We start from the raw sequence: 18,198 nt of genomic DNA, 5'->3' as shown, positions 1-18,198 counted from the left end.
GCGGGCGGCCAACTGCTCACGCCTGCTGGTAGCTGTACGGCGAGAGTCACCATAGGAGGTTCGTCCTTTGTGGCAACTTTCGTCGTTCTTGCAACATGCTGTAATGATTTAATCATAGGCATGGATTTTCTACGGGAATACGACGCCATAATCAACATCCCGGACCGCTTGGTTACGTTTCACAGGACTCCGGATTTAATTCCCTGCTTATCGCCGAAACGCAACGCCTGTCGTCTAATCTAAAACGACGTGGTCGTCCCACCTCGGTCATGTATCCTTTTTTCGGTCGCATGTGACGTACCGTTTGATTGTGAAGGAGTTGCAGACCAAGTAACCCCCTTGTTATTTACTCACGGTATCGCCGTTGCACGAGGCATCGTAAATGTCACCGATGGGCGCACGAACCTGTTGTTGACCAATTTTAGCACAGAGCGACGGCACCTACCAAGGGGCACAGCTGTCGCCTACATTTTTGTGTGGATTATCGAAAGCTAAATCAGGTGACAAAAAAGACGTGTATCCGCTTCCCCGCATAGATGATTCACTTGATAGGCTTCGAAACGCTCGTTATTTCTCTTCAATGGACTTAAAAAGCGGGTATTGGCAAATTGAAGTAGACCCGAGAGACCATGAGGAAACCGCTTTTGTCCCGCCAGATGGACTATACGAACTTAAGGTCTTGCCTTTTGGCTTGTGCTCTGCACCTGCTACTTTTCAACGGCTTATGGATACCGTGCTTTCGGGGATGAAGTGGAAAACCTGCTTAGTCTATCTCGACGGTGTCATAGTGTTTTCCGCAACGTTTAAAGAGCACCTTGAACGGCTCGAAGCAGTTCTGCAGTCTATACGGTCCGCCGGCCTCACCCTAAAGCCTGAGAAATGCCACTTTTGCTTTGAGGAGCTAGAGTTCCTTGGCCATGGTCGTCAGCCACGCGGGAGTCCGCCCGGATCCTAAAAAAATTGCCGCTGTCGCAGAGTTCCCTGTTCCTTCAGATAAAAAGGCTGTCAGGCGCTGTCTCGGCCTCTGCGCATATTGTCGGCGGTTTATTGCAGACTTTGCTCGCATTGCGTCGCCGTTAACTCGCCTCACGAGAGATCACGTTGCGTTTGTATGGGGCGACGAACAGCAAGCTGCATTTCATGATTTGCGGAACCGGTTACAAACACCCCCTGTGTTTGCCCACTTTGACGAGACAGCTCCGACAATGCTTCACACTGATGCCAGCAATGTTGGTCTCGGAGCTGTGCTTGTGCAGTGCCAGGAAGACACAGAAAGAGTGATCGCTTATGCAAGCAGAACGCTGTCACGCGCAGAAGCAAATTACTCTACAACTGAGAAAGAGTGCCTCGCCGTGGTATGGGCGGTTACAAAATTTCGCTCTTATTTGTACGGTCGCGACTTCGACGTTATCAGCGACCATCATTCGCTTTGCTGGCTCACAAATCTGAAAGATCCTTCCGGGCGATTAGCACGTTGGAGCCTGAGACTGCAAGAGTTTGATATGACGGTCCTGCACAAGTCAGGGAAACGGCATACCGACGCTGACTGCCTGTCTCGGTCACCCATTGAGTCAGCTCCTTCGACCGATGAAGAGGAAACAGCATTCCTTGGTCTTCTCGACACGTCTACCATTGCACAACAACAACGTGACGACCCTGAGTTGCTTGACCTGATTAATTTCTTGGACGGACGAACTCGGACAGCACCTAAAGCTTTCGCAAGAGGATTGTCATCGCTTTGCTTAAGGAACAAAGCCCTATACAAAATGAACTTCTCATCGAGCGGATGAAGCTATTTGCTCGTCGTTCCTACTGCTCTTCGTAGTGAAGTACTGGAAGCATGCCACAACGAGGTCACTTCTGGGCATCTAGGATATACGCGGACACTGAACAGAGTGCGACGAAGATATTATTGGCCAGGACTGCCCGTTGCCGTGAAACATCACGTTCGGACCTGCCTAGAGTGCCAGCGGCGCAAGTCACCTCCAACGAAACCAGCCGGTTTGCTACAATCCGTTCAAGTACCGCAAACGCCATTTGACCAGATCGGAATGGACCTCTTGGGTCCGCTTCCTACCTCTACTAGTGGTAACCGCTCGGTTATTGTAGCAACTGACTATCTTACTCGCTACGCCGAAACAAAAGCTATCCAGAGAGGCACAGCAGCAGAGGTGGCCCGATTTTTCATAGAGAATGTTGTGCTGAGACATGGCGCACCAACCATCGTCATACCAGACCGAGGCACCGCATTTACAGCCACGCTTTTAGATAACGCCCTGATGCTCAGTGGCACAAGTCACCGAAAGACAACAGCCTACCATCCACAAACAAACGGACTAACAGAGCGCCCGAATAAAACACTCGAAGACATGCTTTCCATGTACGTGAATATAGAGCACAACGATTGGGACGAGATTCTGCCTTATATCACGTTTGCTTAAACACGGCTAAACAAGAAACTACACGGATGACTCCAGTCAGCCTTGTACACGGACGTGACGTAAGGACGATGCTCGACGCCATGCTACCGCACGAACCTGACGACATTGACACGGATGCCGATGCGTTTACGCAACGTGCAGAAGAAGCCAGGCAGCTCGCACGCGTGCGAATACACCAGCAGCAAGCATACGATGCAGGTCGCTATAATGCCCATCATAGGCCTGTAACTTACGAAACGGATGAAAGAGTATGGGTCTGGACGCCTATACGAAAACGGGGACTATCCGAGAAGCTTCTGAGGCGATATTTCGGACCCTATAAAGTGCTGCGTTGGCTAAGTGACGTCACATACGAGGTCGTTCCAGATAGCCGTCACTGCACAAGGCGCTGCCAACACCGTTCTGAACTTGTGCACGTAGTGCGCATGAAGCCCTACGTCATCGAGTGACTGTACGAGCGACTTTCATTTTCACCAAGCGAACTTTATTGTCTAGCATCGAGGCGATGCTCTTTTGGAGAGAGAGCAAATGACGCGTACTCTATCTCGACGTTTAAACGACGATGACAGTACGTGCATTAACTGACTCTGAGTAGTAGGACAGGGTATTCGAAGACGAAGAAGATGTCTTTGTGCTGGTGATTCTTAAGCTGTTCCGCCGTCTTGTTCAACGTGTGGTCTCTTGTTCGCGTTGACTCGTGACTATATATATATATATATATATATATATATATAGCGTTTTAGCTATAGCTATAGCTATCGCGTTGACTCGTGACAATATATATATTGTCACGAGTCCATTCCAATATATATATATATATATATATATATATATATGAACCATCAAACGGCGGAATATGAATTGTAGCGCATGCTTGAAGCCACTTATCAAAGATGCATGTTAGACAGGTTCTGATGCACGTAATCGCGTTCTTTCATTGTTGGAGCAATGGAAGCTATACTGACATATTTATCGTCTTCCTTTTTAAATACAAAAAGCTTCAAGAATGAGACGGCACTTTTCATCCTTGCACCTGCCCAGAACACGTGTGCTGTTAAATATTGGTGTGCAGTGGCATCGTTTAGAAAGGTCCGCTAAGTGACCGGATCCCGCTAGTGCGTGGACTTCCACACGGTGCTCTTTCAATCTGTCAACGGAACAACCGCCCAGGCCGATGTAGCATTTACCACATGACAGGGGGATGTAGTCAAAGACGGCAGTACTAGACACAGTGAAAGGAGCTGCGTGCTTCTTCGTGCATGCTTGACCATTGTGCTCACGGTCATTCATTGATCGGCACATACGAGCCACGTTTCCTGGCGCTGAAAACAGCACTCGGACACCACACTTGGTGGCTGTGCTTTTCAAGCGATGCGACAGGTGGTGCACATAAGGCATAACGATCGTTGTTTTCGATCCTCTGCCCTTGACCTCTTTGCGGAGGCCTTCTACCAGAGAGGCGATTATCTGTGGGGGAAGCCTGCCCTGCTAAGACGTTGGCCTTGCTCTTGCAAGCTCATTGCCATCAGTGTTCGCACTAATTTATTGAGGGCTGAGCACAAGCAGTTGGCAGCTATGCCACGCTTAACCACCTTTGAGTGAGCCGATCTGCAAATTAAGATTCACTTTCTTGATCTTGGTTGATACTTCGAGCAAACGTGTTCTCCGAGGGAAGGACAGGACAAGGAATTGCAAGCAATAGTTGACAGGCATCTTATGAGTAAAATTGAGACCTGGTGCAGATCACTCATGTACCTCAAGAGCGCTGTTGTGAATTGTCTGAATACACTCCGGGGCCTCTGATTTAACAACCATGTAATCGTCGACCTATAAAAATTCGCACCACTTTTGACTGATCCCACAGAGCTCAAGGATGCTGTCAGTAGATAAACCAGTGGAGTTCATAAAAGATACGGGGTCAGATTCTTCGATAAAAGTTCTCACAGCTGAGTGAATCAGGTTTTGGAACAGAATAAAGTCAGTCAACGAGATCAATTGAGAAGGTGGATCGATACGCTTTGTGTGGCAGACCCTTCCTTGGTACAAAACGCTAAATATGTCATCAATTTATTTGCGAGCAATGACATTACAGAGCCACCATCCGGCTGGCAATGAGCTTGCAAGAGCAAGCCCAATGTCTTAGCAGGGTGGGTTTCCCCCAAAAGATTATCACCTCTGTGCTAGAAGGCCTCCTCAAAGAGGTCAAGTGCAGAGTATCAAAAGCAAATGGGCAACTGGACTCGGCCAGGTAAATTACCGGTTGTTGTGCCTTATGTACACCACCTGTCACACCCGTTGAAAAGCAGGGCCGCCAAATGTGGTGTCCCTGTGCTGTTTTCAGAGCTGGAAAAGCAGTTTCGCATGTGCTTAGCAGTGAACAACCAAGGGCACACAGGCCCAGCATGCACAAAGAAGCATGCTACCCCTTTCGTGGCAAGTAGTACTGGGGTCGTTTACATCCCCGTCATATGGCAAATGCTACATTGCCCAGAGTAGTCGTTGCGTTAACGACAGATTGACAGAGCACCGTGTGCACTAGGGGGATCCGGTCACTTAGTGGACCATTGTAAGAGGTGCGACTGCACACCAATATTTAACAGCACACATGTTCTTGGCAGGTACAAAGACAAAACTTTCTGTCTGATTCTTGAAGCTTTCTTGTTTTCAAAAAGAAAACGACAAATGTGTCAGTACCGCTGCTATTGCTCTGTCAATGAAAGAATACTATTACGTGCATCAGAACCGTTCTACCATGCATCTTTGATAAGGGGCTTCAAGCATGCACTACAATTTACGTTCCGGCATCTGTTCGTGCATGAACAGTGAAAGTATATATACTATACACGCACTTTTCCATGTACTACAATCAGTTGAAGACCAGCTTCTACCTGCAGTTGCGTCATTCATCTCTTATTTTTTTCGTATTTCTTTAAAGCACTGGAAATGCATTAAACCAGGTGCAAGACTGCGAAAAGTTGAGCACTGTTTATATTCGTGCAACCGTTGACGAATTAAAGGTTCTGTCTTCCTGTTGAACCCCTGTCTTACTTCAACAAGAAAATGGTTCATTTTTCAAACAAGTCTAAGTTCGAATGCTATTCAAAGCTTCAATTTTACTTCAATGGAAGAAAATACTATGGACACTTCTAATAGCTGAGCATTCATTCAGCAGTACCATCTACAGGTGTGAGCTTAAAACTGAATGGTCTCAATGGACCTTAGTTCCTGGCAAACCATTAGGAGTTTTTTTTTTCAGCATAGTTGCCTTCACATTATATAGGTTGGCAAGAGAGCTCTCAGACTATACATCATAGTTGTTGCAACAATCAAAAGTGAAATTTCGCAGCAATGATTGAAAGAAACAAACAGCATTCTACAATACTTCAAGTTATTCAAAAATCTGCTAAAATTAATAAATGTACTGCCCCCTTCACAATATTACACACCACATTGATGCTCATGGTGTTAATCACACTAACACTAGACATCAAGTGAGGAGAATAAGGCGATCAAAGGGCTCGATTCTTTTGGTTAGAGCATCAAATGTGCATTGCATTAATGTTGCACTTCAACTGCAAAAGGAACAGTTTGTGATATGGTGCCCGACGCAAAAGAAAACTCAGCACATTCGGTGCCGCAGAACGTTGCCTGATGAGGTGTCATGCACACAAATGCACTCTTTCATGTAAAATCACATACTCGAAAGGGAAAACAGCGCGAAAAAACACGACAAGAGAACAAGAAGGGGGACACACACCAGCGCAACTTCGCCTTGCACTACAGTGTTTGTGATCTGTGTCGTAATCCGGGACTTGACTTTTCGCAGTGCATGATCCGCAGACGCTACCATGACGCGTGTGCCCGAGAAATCTTTGAGGCTGTTGCCATTGCAAGGAATGCTGCGTCTTGCGTCAGCACTCCGTCTGTGGCCTTGTCTGACGCAGAACTAACATATCTCCGGAACCGTCTTAATTCGCGGGAAATCCAAATCTAATCAGTGTCTATTTTTTGCCCATGCGCAGTGATATACCCTTCTTTTCTTTCTTTTTTGGTATATATGTGTTCCTTTCTGAATAAAGAATTCAGTCGTCAGTCAGCGCTGGTGTGTCTCCCTTCTTGTCTTCTTGTCGTGTTTTTTCGCGCTGTTTTCCCTTTTGAGTATGTACCGACTAGCCCAAGCCTCTACGGTCTTGCAATTTATTTCTTCTACATCGGGCTCTTTTCAATCCTTTAACCTTTCCAATCCTCTTTTTTGTGTCACTCAAATAGTATCCGCCACTTGCCGTGTCCGAGTGCTCACCTACGCCATCAAGAATCAGTTCACCCCACCTGGCCTTGCCCTCATCGGCGGCCCGTTGCTACCGTCCCTGGGACACAGTTTGCGCTTGTGTCGCATCCTGCGGTCCGAGGCTTGGAGGCAAATCCGTTACTTTCGTGAGTGCCTCCGTGTGTGTTGTGCTTCTGGTGGTTCCCGCGATGAAGGAAGCAGCAGACTCCGCCTCGAGCTTCGGGTTGCGGCGCAGGTCTCCGAGTTCCTATGGCAAAAGGTTCTCGCAGGACTCTCAAAAAAGGTTCGTAGCTGCCCTTCCGGGCAGCGTGTACACCTGTTCTCGGACTCAACACTTCCCCCGAATGTTTTGGACACCCTACGCCTTGGACCCAAGTTTTGCCTTCCCACAAAACTTGATGGCCCGGAAACATTGTCCATGGTGAGATCTGTCGCTGCTCGGGCTAAAGATGAGGATCGTGAACGGTGCATTTCCGACTGCGTCTCCGTTTTGCCGGCAACCAACACTGTGGCAAGCAGGCGTGTAGCTCCTGTTGTTCAGTTTCTAAAGTCTGCTGGATTGCGACTACTTCTGTCCGACAAGGAAGGCGGCTTCGCCGTGTTCAATGCCGCTGACTACCAAAAAAAAATCCCAAGAAGCCGTAACAGAGAACTTTTGTCTATTCAAGGGAGAGAAACCGGATGCGCTCAAGAAGGAAGGTGTAGCGTTGTGCAGCAGGGTGGGGTTGACTAAGCTCGTAGCTTCTTTGAAGAAAAACGAACGCCTCACCTTGAACATCTTTTTTTCTGCAAAAACTCACAAAGAAGGTTGCCCTTTTCGCGCTATCGTCTCCTAGCGAGGCCCCTGGCAGCGGTTGCTGGGAAACTTTCTGCAGAAGCACCTAGGTGTACTTCCTGTTGATGAACCTTTTCTGATAAGGCACTCAATGACCGTCTCTGATTACTTGGCTAAGCAGCACGCTGGTTCTTTGAATTTCTTCTCGATCGACGTCAAGGACCTATATTTTTCATTTCCCCAGGACATGATCTGCCAGGTCGTTGAAGACGCCATCGACACGTTTGGTGTCCTGAGATTTCAAAACGAATGTGCCATTTCTTCAACTGACTTCCTCGAAGCCCTGAAACTATACTTACGTTCGATGGTGATCAAGTTCATGGATGAACCGCACATTCAGAAAAAGGGAGTTTGCATAGGCTCCTGTATTGCGCCCTTACTAAGTGATCTGGTCTTGGCTAATTTCGACCGGCATTTGCACGCATCGCTATCGTCTCTGCAGGTGTCTGTTCAGAAGGTTTTTCGTTGTGTGGACGATTTTCTAGTTGTTCTTGAACAAGGCCATCACGACGCCCCTATTCAATTCCAGGAAGTTTACGTCAAGTTCTGTAAAGTCCTCAATGTCTTCACACTGACTAAGGAGTATCCTGAGAATGACAGCCTTCGTTTCCTAGACCTCAAGCTAACGTGCAAGCAGGATCACGTTTGTTGGGAGTATGCTCCTCGCTCAAAGATGGGCCTTCTCCCGTTCAGCTCGGCCCGCAGCAAGCTCATCAAGAGAGGTGTTGCCTCAGCCACGCTGGGGAACGCTCTCCAGCGCTCCTGCTATCACCAGGTGCACACCAGCTTCTGTTCCCAAGTGGAGAGGCTGCTCAGTGCAGGATACCCGCGTCCACTCCTCACCGGCGTCGCGGAAAAACTTCTTGAAAAGTGTGCAAAACTGTCGCCCGTGAAGCAGCCAGACGGCGGCAGAAGCAGGTATGCCATCATACCCTACGTTCATGGCGTCTCCCGCAGCATAAAGAGAATCGCGCAGCGGGCAGGTGTTCGTGTAGTTTTGTCCGCGCCTAACAAGCTAGGTCGACTTTGCCGCCAGGTCAACCAGGAAAAACCCAGACAACCTGCGCGTAAAAAGAACCATGCCACACCATTCGTCCAGTGCAAAGCAGGCGTGGTGTACGAGGTGCCTCTCCCCTGTGGTCGCTCCTACATTGGACAGACTGGTCGTTGCCTAAACGATCGCTTAAGAGAGCATGCCTACAGTCTTCGCTCCGGTACTGGCAGCAACTTGGCCTTGCACTACAGTGTTTGTGATCTGTGTCATAATCCGGGACTTGACTTTTCGCAGTGCATGATCCGCAGACGCTACCATGACGCGTGTGCCCGAGAAATCTTTGAGGCTGCTGCCATTGCAAGGAATGGTGCGTCTTGCGTCAGCACTCCGTCTGCGGCCTTGTCTGACGCAGAACTAACATATCTCCGGAACCGTCTTAATTCGCGGGAAATCCAAATCTCATCAGTGTCTATTTTTTGCCCATGCGCAGTGATATACCCTTCTTTTCTTTCTTTTTTCATTTTTGGTATATATGTGTTTCTTTCTGAATAAAGAATTCAGTCCCCAGCAGCGCGGGTGTGTGTCCTCCTTCTTGTCTTCTTGTCGTGTTTTTTCGCGCTGTTTTCTCTTTCGAGTAGGTACCGACTAGCCCAAGCCTCTACGGTCTTGTAAAATCACATCCTGCAGTCAAAGTTTGTGCAGACATACCAACCTTAGAATTTAAAAAAACAGTATAGTGCAAGGCAAAACGTGTTAAATTCATTGAAAAATACTAAAAGCCATGTGATAATTCAATATGTTTACTGTTCATTAATGATTCTCTAACTTTGTTCTCTACGGGTGTTGTAAACAGGCACCATGTATTTACATTCGTTGCAACACTGACCTGTGCCACTGAAAAGGAGAAATGCTCATGAAGTTTATGCAGGAGGGTATTCCACATTGACACCCCATCTGACATTCCAATATGGCGGCCTAACGATTGCTGTTGCCGACGCCTGTGAACTAGAGAGAGAGAGAGAGAGATAAATGAGATGCGAAAGGCAGAGAGGTTAACCGGAAGGTAAATATCCAGTTTGCTACCCTACACTGGGGAAGGGGTAAGGGGAGACAGAAAGATAAAGAAAAATGCAAACACTTAGAGAGGGAGATAAAAAAGGAAAGAAAACACACACACACACAAAGGAACTCAGGAGCGTCACAGTCGTTCAAACAGGTCGCTTGACCGGAGGAACTTTAGTAGCGCCCTCGTCGCCTTCTGCTGTGAAGACCGTATCAGTCGGCATTCTAAAATCGTCTGCTCAGAAAGCAGCCGGTCGTCGAGGCGTGCCAACTCCGTTACCAGCGACTGTCTCTGTGAGCTGTAGCGGGGACAGTGACACAGGATATGTTGGACTGTTTCCTCGCTGCCGCAAGTATCACAGGCAGCACTGTCAGCCATTCCGATGCGACAAGCAAAAGCATTCGTAAAGGATACTCCAAGCCACAGTCGGCAGTAGTCCTAAGGATGGGTCCAGGCGGTGCAGTCGAGTATGTTGGAAACCAGGTGTGTTCCACATGGCTCGTGTGGAATCACGCGCGATTATGCGAAGCTTTGTTACCGCATCGGCTCTTGATAGCGGGATGGGTTCCTTCACAGCATTTTCGTGAGCCCTCCTCGCAGTTTCATCGGCCTGTTCATTGCCCATGATGCCGCAGTGGCCTGGGAGCCACTGAAAAGTGATGTCATGTCCTTTTTCTGCTAGTTGGTGACAAAGGTGCCTTATTTCCAGCACAAGTTGGTCTTGTTGTCCACGACGTAGAGCGGATAGCAGACAATGCAGGGCGGCCTTTGAATCTGTAAATATGCTCCATCTTCTTGGTAAGTCTTCGTGAATCATGTAAAGTGCGCAGCGAAGTGCAGCAAGCTCCGCCGCAGTCGACGTTGTCCGGTGAGAAGTTTGAAACTGAAGGGTCACAGCTTTTCCGGGGAAGATCACCACCCCTGTAGATCAGTCAAGAGTTGTCGAGCCATCAGTGTAAATGTGAAAATGGTCCTTGTACGTCTCGTGCACCATGAGGAGAGTTAGCTACTTGAGAGCTGGGGACGAGAGTCCTGCCTTCGTTCGAATCCCTGGTACCGAGAGTCGAACTTGTGGACGAGCCAAACACCAAGGAGGTGATAGCAGTCTCTCGGCAGGCGTATAATCTCGAGGGAGGCAGTCACGGTACGCCGATATCGCCTGGCAAAAGGAGGCATTGGGTCGGTCATTCGGCAGAGTGGCGAGGTGATGGAAAGGGGAGCGGACAATGTGCCTCATGTGCGCTCTGAGTTTGGCGCTGAGCCGTGCTCCCTCAAGGGCTGCAGAAGATAGCGCCAACCTTTCCCTTTCCCTCAAGAACCACTTACCTACCTCTGAGCACTTCCAATGTCATATGAGTTGTCACTGGGTAATCTTGAGCTATTGCAATTGTTTCCGCTGTCGATGTGCATCGTGGCAATCCAAGACAAACCCTTAGTGCCTGCGCCTGAGCACTTTCGATTGTGCGGATGTTGCTTCTGCAGGTATTGCTCAGTACAGGTAAGCTGTATCTCAGATATCCGAGAAACAGTGCCCTGTATAGTTGTAACATTGCGTGTACTGACGCTCCCCACGTTCTCCCTCCAAGAAATTTGAAAACGGGTGAAATGGCCTTTAGGCCTTTCTTCAGGTATGTCACATGGGGTCTCCAGCTGAGGTCTCGATCAATGATCACCCCTAAGAATCTATGCGTCCTGGCGTAACAGATGTTTTGCCCATTGATGGATATGGCGTCAGGCGTCATTGACTTCCGCGTAAACGCGACCAGCGCACATTTTTCAGGTGAAACCAGGAGGCCTTGTTCGCTGAGATACGCCGAAATTGATGTCGCAGATTTTTGGAAGTCTCGCGCGCCCCTGAGGACGTGTTACACCTGACGTCCACACGCAGTCATCGGCATATATTGATATATGGACAGCATTTGGTATACGTTCCACGAGACCGACAAGAACAAGGTTGAATAGTGTGGGACTCAAGACGCCACCTTGAGGAACACCACGGTATGTGCAGTGTTGAGACGTCGGACCGTACTCGGTCTGCACAAAGAATGACCTCACGTGTAAGTAGTTGCGGGTCCACCGGTACACGCGGCCACCAAGGCCAACCGATTCCAGAGCACCAAGTATGGCATCATGAGCAACATTGTCATAAGCTCCTTTTACGTCCAGAAACATAGCGACCGATAATCGTTTACATCTCTTTTGATGCTGGACGTAAGTGACCAGATCTATGACGTTATCAATGGAGCAGCGGAGACGTCGAAAACCGGCCATAGAATTTGGATAAACTTGGTAGCGTTCCAGGTACCACTCCAATCTGGTAAGGATCATGCGTTCGATCACCTTCCCTACGCAACTTGCCAGCGCGATTGAGCGGTATGACGCGAGCTCTAGTGGTGACATGCCAGATTTGAATAGTGGCACCAGGCGGCTTGTCTTCCAATCTTGAGGAGCGTTTTCATTCTGCCAGGATTCATTTAATATATCCAGCAAGGCATTTCGAGCTCGCTCACCCAGGTGGCACAAGATGCGGTACGATATGCCATCTAGTCCAGGAGACGACGACCGATTACACAAAGCAAGAGCCGCATCAAGCTCCTCGGTGGTGAAAGGCAAGTCCATGCGTGAGTCCCGTGTATGCGGCTCAATGCTATCCGTACCAAGGGGGCCTGTGTAGGTTGATTGACCTGCAATCTTTCTGCAGAAATCTTCCGCTACCTCGATGTCCTCTCGACGTTGGAAAAGTGCCGAGGCTTTGAATGGCACGCGTTGTTCGGGAAATGTACGTAGGCCTCGCATGGTTCTCCATATGTGAGAAAGAGGTTTTCGGGGGTCTAGGGATTCACAAAACATTGCCCACCGTTGAGATTCCAGTTTGGCCATTCGGCACTGGATTTTCTTTTGCGTGCGTCTGGCTATTCTGAGATCATGGATGGACTTTGTGCGTCAGTATCTTCGCTCGGCCCGCCGACGAATCGCACGGAGTTGCTCTAACTCCACGTCGGATTTGGAGAACTTTGGATAGCATTTCATCGTGCACATCGCATTCTGCGTTGCCTCCTTGATAGCTTGTTGAAGGCCAGAAGGGAGACCGTTGCGACAAGCTTCTTCCATGCTGCTTTCGAATGTAGACCAGTCAATTCGCCGGATTGTGTTTGGCGAATGGCAGCTGGCCAAACCCTTGATCTTAAGGTAACTGGGGATATGATCACTCCCATGTGTCTCAATGTATAAAAACCACTTTACACGAGTAGCCAAGCGACGTGACAGAAAAGCCAAGTCTAAGCAACTGCTGTATGATGAGCCTCGTAAAAAGGTAGGGCTCCCATCATTAAGTAGGGACAGTCCATGGTCAGATGCGAATGAAGCCAGTCGTCGGCCGGTTGCGTTAATTTTAGAGCTTCCCCAGATAGGGTGGTGGGCGTTAAAGTCTCCCGTGATAATTCATGGACCAGGGGTTGCTGTCAAGATGTCTTCTAGTCTCTTGCTATCAAACTGGGTTGAAGGGGATAAGTAGGTACCCACCAGTGTAAAGGCTACCTTTTTCTTCTTAACAGTCAGGCAAACAAACTGATTCTCATCATGAGGTGGCACTTGCTGAACGACGTAGGTAAGCTCCCGACGAATAAACACAACGACCTTGCTGCTTTCGCTGCAAGTTGAGGACCTGATTGATTCGTAGCCGAATAGACGGATTGGGTTTGATAATTTCGGTTCACAGATTACGATGATTGGGAAACGGTTAGAGTATACAAACTGACGAAAATCAGGCGTCCGGCATCTAAGTCCTCTGGCATTCCACTGGATAATAGATGCCTCTCTGACCTCTTGGTGGAGCGATTGGTGATTGCCATCCATGGTTCTACTCCAGGGCTGCTAGGACTGGGCTCAGCGCGTCCAGCACTTGCAGGCCACTTCGAGCGGCTGGAGTTGCAATACTTGTCAGTAGCTCTTTAATGACATTCATTAGGGACCGCAGCATCGGTATGATCTGTCGGTCAACCCTTGGTACTTCATCCACCGAAGTGTGCGTGGAAGTAGACATCAGGCCGGGAGGCTCCTTGGCAGGCTGTGTGCACGGAAGCGCAGGCCAGTCTTCCGCGGCTTTAGATTTCTCAGTCTCAATCCTCTTCGTGCTTGTATGTTTACGTGCACTCGAAGGTAGTGGGTTGGGTGCGTTCTGCGTTTGATCAACACCACGTCTTGTACGCTTGCGTCGACGGTTACGCCGGCGTCGTACAGTCTCAGCAGCTTCCCTGTGGGATGAGCTGTCTCTGACCATTTGTTTAAACATGGCAATTTCTCTCAGTATTTGCGGGCACTCTTTGGATGAGGCATCATGGGATCCATCACAGTTACTGCACTTTAAATGTGTTGCGCGGCAAGCGTCCACAGTGTGCGACTCAGCGCAGCGTGGACAAGCCGTACTCGTACAGACGCCCTTGACATGGCCGATCTTCATGCAGTTATGGCACTGAAGTGGCTTGGGCACGAATGGGCGAACAGCATGTCGGAAGTGGCCAACCTTGACATACGAAGGAATGGAATCGCCCTTGAATATCAACTTCACGCAGCGGGAGTTGCCAAGGCGGAGCACATGTGTGATGATAACTCCTTCGGTCACTGGTTTGATGAGAATTGGCAGATCCGAGTTCGCTATGGCCAAATCAATGTCATAAATGACGCCCGCCATGCTGGATTCGTCCAATGGTACACGCGGTCGTACTTTGACGCCTCCCAAATCAGTTATTTTCCGAAGCTTGTCCAACGCGCTACAATTTGTCGCGTCCACAGCGAGGATATTCTTTCGCGTGTTTATTCGAACTTCCCTTATGTCATTCGGCGCCACCCCCTCGAGGAACATGGAGAGAGCTTGCCTGTTAAGCGTTCGGAGACTGATCAAGGAGTCCTCAGGTACGAAGAGGACTGAGTGCGGCCAGCGTTCAATTTTTGTCTTCATTGTTAATGTCCTCGCTGGTGAAGACACCTTGAGAAACCTTCTTTTGCCTTTCCTGCTCATCACAGACTCAAAGCTGTCATCCGACGAGTCGTTGCCGGTGACCGAGTACAGTTCGGTGTCCTCGCTGGTGGTAGACCAGGAACCTCGTTTCCTCGACGAGCTCGCCATGGTTGACCTTTGGCCGGGTGTCACCGCAGTTGACTCCTCGTCCATCGCCACAAGGCAGCGAGCCTCGCTGATGACCTCGCTGGTGCTGGACCAGGCGCGTTGATTCCCCGGGGAGCTTGCCATAGAAAACCTCAGGCAGGGCGGGCCTGTGGAAGGCTCCGCGTCCGTTGCCACGAGGCAGGGAGCAGCGTCCCCGAAAAACGTGGAAAACTTGATCAAAATGCAAGGAACAGAGATAGAAGCGTTCTATCAAAGAGGCACTTCGTCGTCGTCCGTCCCTGTGAACTAGTAGATACAGTAGATACATAAAATATGGCAGCTACAATTATATTTGCACAAGCTGTAGTTACAGCGAGCTGTCACCAGTGTGCCGGTACACAGCTTTTATACATTAAAATCAAGTTTAAACCCTCTAATGAGCTTATCTCATACAACGGAGTTGAAGCTGTCATACTCGTGTCTTCTTCAAACCGTTAATATTGTCCCTGATAAAAGCTATAAAACGTTAAGTATCTTTTTTGTGCTACCTGGGTATAAGTGTAAATAAACATGACATCTGTAATAATATATCTCGCTACATTGTTCGATTGCTACTCCCATTACCATGGAGAGTCATCGTGAGTTGAATTCTGTTTTAATTTTTTATTTGATTGTGTACCTTAAGGTAGCGATGGATTCCGCCATTTATTCATGTACCAATAGGTGCTACTCTCGAGCATGAAACGACAGAATAGTGCGCAATAGCAGGTTACACAATATTAGCATGAACGGGATCGCAGCACAACGTTTAATGCAGGCTCAGACCACTTCGTATTACTGCTGTTGCTGCAACCAAGCGCGGAGTTCCAGGATCTACATCTTTAGACTACATCTTTTTGTGCGATTTTCCAGCGCGAGCACAATATGGTCAAGCAAATATACATTTTCGTTCTGTAAATTTCTAAATTTACATTTTTTTATCAGCTGTAGAGTCTATACTGCAAAACACAAGTCATATTGTTTCGCAGCGAAATTTATGCTGTATTTTATAACCGGATGGCATATGTTCGTGACAGCTGGCTTGAACAATATCTCTACAACACATGAAGCTGCCCCTAACAATAAGAGTTCCTCGAAAACACACTTGCAGGCATTGATTCACGGTTAGAGTATAAAACAGCAACTTCCTGTGAAAACATTCTTCTGTGTTCAGGGAATGGCACCTCATATGAGCTATGCAAATGTCTGAATTCAGAGCACTCATGTTTTGTTCGTTTGCAATCACCGTTGCATTTGCGTAAGTACTCTTACAGGCTCCATCGCATTTTTCAGCATCAAAGTGATACGGTGACGATAACGGCAACGCACTTGTGCATTGTCGTATTATATGATTATGCTACGTTTGCATCGCCTTCGACTTTCCCGCTGCTGCTGCCGCCGCCACCGCCGCAGCTGCTGCTAGCAGCTGGGGTGTGATTTTGTAGGAATTCTATTACTTTGTTTATGCTTTTTGACGTCATCACCCGGCTGCCATTGGTCAAAAATGACCAGGCCGCGCCCATTTTGTCTGTCAATCACGCGACGTCGGGAACCCGGCACACGGCCGGGCTCGACTGGCGCGCGCGCTCGCTTCTTACGGCCTTCTCACCCGTCGGGGAAACAATGGGAGAGTTTCTCAGCACGTTTCGCCACCCGTCGGCGGTAGGGGCGCTGCGACCCTGACCCTGCTCCGCGTACATGCGCTTGCCTTCGCGCTCGCACGATCGTTTTCCCGCGCATTTTAATCGGTGCTCTGTCAGTGTCGTTCAGTTTGAAGTAATTTGTGGGCTCCGCGCCCAGAAGGACACCAATAAAGTTCTTCATCCATCCATCCATCTAGAGTGACCTAGAATATGGGAGAGTGTCCAAAGCGCCGGGCGAATGCATGGGAGGAGCGAGGACCTTTTTGTGTGAACTCCCGCGCCGCGGCGCTGCTGTACCAGACCCGTGGGCTTTCTCCGCTGCGGAAGCCGCGCCAAGGCGGCGGGCGTCTGCTACGAGCCTGATATTTTGGTTGCTATTAGCCAAAATCGTGATAATTTCGGATATATTAAATACCACGTCACCGCAAGGTAATACCGTAGTGACTCACCACACAGAGAACGCGTTTGCCAGCTGTGAATATGGGTATTTTGTCTATTTCCTTCTAGCTCGCTTGGTCCGCGCTTACTCGGCTGTTTGAGTAACGCATTCCGCGCGCTTACTTCATTTAGTTATGCGTGGAATGAGCAACGTGAACGTGCTGCAGAAGAAAATAAGCTGAAGACCGCGATAATAACCAAGAGAACGTAGCAGATATGGCTAACTAATGCTAACGCTTTTGAACCTTATAACCGTTTCCTTTCTTTTATTTCATGCACTCGATTTGCTTTACAAGACTGCATCCAGCGCTCTGGTGTTTCTTTATTAAGGCGAAATCCTTAACTGCGCTCTTGGGAAGCGGAATGTGTCTGTTGGCCGATGCCGCGGTACCAAAAATAAATACAAAACGCGTAACTCTCGCGGCTCGTTCACGTGGAAAGGCACAAATGTGTGACTAAGATAGCTGATGGGTCATCCAGGCATTAGTAACTTCACATACTCGCACTCACGTCACGATTAACGATAACAATATTACGTGTGGTCATATGACGACGGCCAGAAATCCCTCTGATGCTGTGGGTGTGACAATAAAAACGTGTTGAATGCCAATCTCGATCTGAAAGTGTCGAACTTACTCAATATATAATGAATAAGGGAGAGCATAGGTAAAGGGTAATAATAGTAATGATAATTTCTGGGGTTTTACACCCAAAGATCACAATATGGCAATGAGAGACGCCGCATGGAGGGCTCCGTTAATTTCGACCACCTGGGGTTCTTTAACGTGCACCTAAATCTATGTACACGGGTGTTTTGTGCATTTAGCCTCCATCGAAATGTAAGCCACCGTGGCCGGGAATCGAACCCCCGTCCTCGAGCTTAGCAGTACAACCTACCAAAGCCACTAAGCTATAGCACGGCGTGTATAGGTAAAGGGTACGCGAGAAATATACGCGGCAAAAAACAAGACAAGCCAAAATAAATGAAACGCTAACAGTGCAACATTGTATACGTATGCCTCATTTCATAATTAAGAGCAAGCGACGCGTCAGAAAACGAACATGACGGATTACGTATGTGCAACTCGTCTCTCGCCTTCTTGTGTTGCAAGAGCGCAAACACTAAGTGAATTTTAACATGAAAGTAACTTTAGGAATATTTATTGCTTATGCTCGCTGGTTCGCACACAGCAAACATACTTACTGATCAATAACTACGTACTTGTAGTTATGTAATGAAAGAGGCAACAAATCACCAGAACATAAAACTTTTCATTTTTTGCTGTTATTGAAGGTAACTATTTTAGGAATATGTAGATCCATTGTGAAATTTGTAGTGCATCAGACAGTAAT

At 48.3% G+C, this 18,198-nt stretch overlaps 1 long non-coding RNA gene across 1 annotated transcript in view; it reads left to right on the top strand.

Moving 5' to 3' along the window:
* The first annotated feature begins 15,896 nt into the window (after window positions 1-15,896).
* The window catches only part of LOC125943849 (uncharacterized), a 59,622-nt gene continuing 57,320 nt past the window's right edge, over window positions 15,897-18,198 (top strand). The window contains exon 1 of the long non-coding RNA XR_007465940.1: window positions 15,897-16,022. This is a non-coding gene — a long non-coding RNA (uncharacterized LOC125943849). The remainder of the gene's footprint in view (window positions 16,023-18,198) is intronic.

The sequence above is a fragment of the Dermacentor silvarum genome, chromosome 3 (assembly GCF_013339745.2).
Source record: "Dermacentor silvarum isolate Dsil-2018 chromosome 3, BIME_Dsil_1.4, whole genome shotgun sequence".
In the NCBI taxonomy this organism is placed as follows: Eukaryota; Metazoa; Arthropoda; class Arachnida; order Ixodida; family Ixodidae; genus Dermacentor; species Dermacentor silvarum.
The sequence above is the reverse complement of the archived record's forward strand: the minus strand, read 5'-3'. Positions and strand labels throughout refer to the sequence as shown.